The following is a 2,034-nucleotide window of genomic DNA, read 5'->3' on the forward strand; positions in this document are numbered from 1 at the left end:
TTTTCAAAATGCATATGGCAATAATGAAAATATCACTGCTGAGGACCTAATTTGGGGGATTGATCCTTATCCGATTATGTATGATGCAGATAAAAATGATGAATTTTTTAAGGAAGTCATTGAAGATGAAGTACTAGGCGTTCTCAAATCACTTAAGGGTAATAAAAGCCCTGATCCTGATGGATGGATGATTGAACCTTTCACCCACTTTATTGAACTCTTCAAAGGAGATCTATTGGGCATGGTAAAGGAATCAAGGACCTCAAGATTTATACATCACCATATCAACTCTACATATATCACCCTCATTCCTAAAAACATCTCTACAAAGGGCTTCTCTGACTATAGGCTTGTTTCTCTCTGCAACGTCATATACAAAGTTATAGCTAAGACCATTTCCGACCGCATGCACAGTACTCTTTCTTGATATATCACTCCTAAACAAAATGGATTTCTCCAGGATAGGCTTATCCACGATGTTGCTGCAAATGCATAGGAGGGCATACACATGATTCACACCAAGCATCTAAATGCTGCTATCTTACAGATTGACCTTCAGAAAGCATATGACTTCCTAGATTAGGGCTTTCTCTGTTTTGTCCTTAACAAAATCGGATTACGATCTAGATGTTTTGATTGGATTATGGCTTGTGTTGATAACGTCAACTACGTAGTTATCATAAATGGGTATCCAACAAAAATTTTCTATGCTGGTCGGGGTCTTTGACAGGGATGCTCCCTCTCCCCACTACAATTCATCCTAGTGATGTATTGTTTAAGCTTGCATATAAAAAAAGCAGGTCTAGAGGACCAATTTGAGCCACTGAAGATGGGAAATAACATCAATGTTTCTCATAATCTCTTTGTCGACGATATTCTCATCATGGGTATGCTTTGTCGTTTTTCTTGGTTATGTCTCTTTCACATTTTCAGTAGATTTGCTAATGCTTCTGGCTTGCATATGAATGTTAACAAATCTATCTTATATCATGGACAATGTGACTTGGAGACTATTTCATATATCAAAGCTTTATTTGGCATTGAGGGAATGCTAATACAAAATGGCTAAAAATACCTTGGATACCATATCAGACCCTCTTGATACAGAATTGCTGATTGGTAATGGCTTGCTTATCGTTTCTTCAAAAAGATATCTGGGTGGGCTTTAGATGCCTGAAACTGGGGGGGCGGGTTATTCTCACCCAAGCGGTCTTGTCTCAGATGGGGGTTTATTGGGCTCACCTATTTTACATTCCTGCATCCATTATAAACTGTCTAAACCACTTAATGGCTAACTTCATCTGGGGGGAGCCATGAAAGAAAAAAATACCACTTGACCAAATTGTCTAACATCACTTTCCCTAAGGGTATGGGAGGATGGGGAATCATGGACTTCCGTTGGTTCAGCAAGTCACTGCTGATAAAATCCCTTTGGAGGGGCTTATTTGGATCTAGCACATGGAGTAAGATCATACAGCACAAGTATCTTAAGGATAAAGATTTCAGTTTTTGGTACAGGAATGGCACCATTGGCATCAAACAGGGATCGACTATCTAACTTAGTTTTCTAAAAATTGAAAAAATATTTATCCACCATCATGCATGGAAGTTTCAATCAGGCAACCACATCCTTATTGGTATTGACCCAATCTTGGGTTCTGGAAATGAATGCTCTATCTCTAAGAAGACTATTCACCACCTTAATGGACACAGCATATATTTCTGGGGACAAGTCATAAATGGTTAGCAAGGACCACTCCCCATATGGAAAAAGGCTCAGGATCTCCGGTTTTATGGAAAAATGGAACTAGAGTGGAATCAGTCAATTTCTGTTATGAAGGACCTCGGCATCTATCGTTCAGGAACTCAGGATAGAATCATATGGTCAGGATAGATGGCATCTGATAATATCACTGTGGCTGACACATATTCAACCCTTTCCAATTTGGTTGCTAGACATGGGGAGCACCAAATTTTATATGCATTTTAGAAAAAAAAAATTCCAATTAAAATTATCATCTTCACATGGTTGGT

Source organism: Pinus tabuliformis, chromosome 2_2 (assembly GCF_031772625.1).
Source record: "Pinus tabuliformis cultivar Carrire ecotype Pingquan chromosome 2_2, CPIR1, whole genome shotgun sequence".
In the NCBI taxonomy this organism is placed as follows: domain Eukaryota; kingdom Viridiplantae; phylum Streptophyta; class Pinopsida; order Pinales; family Pinaceae; genus Pinus; species Pinus tabuliformis.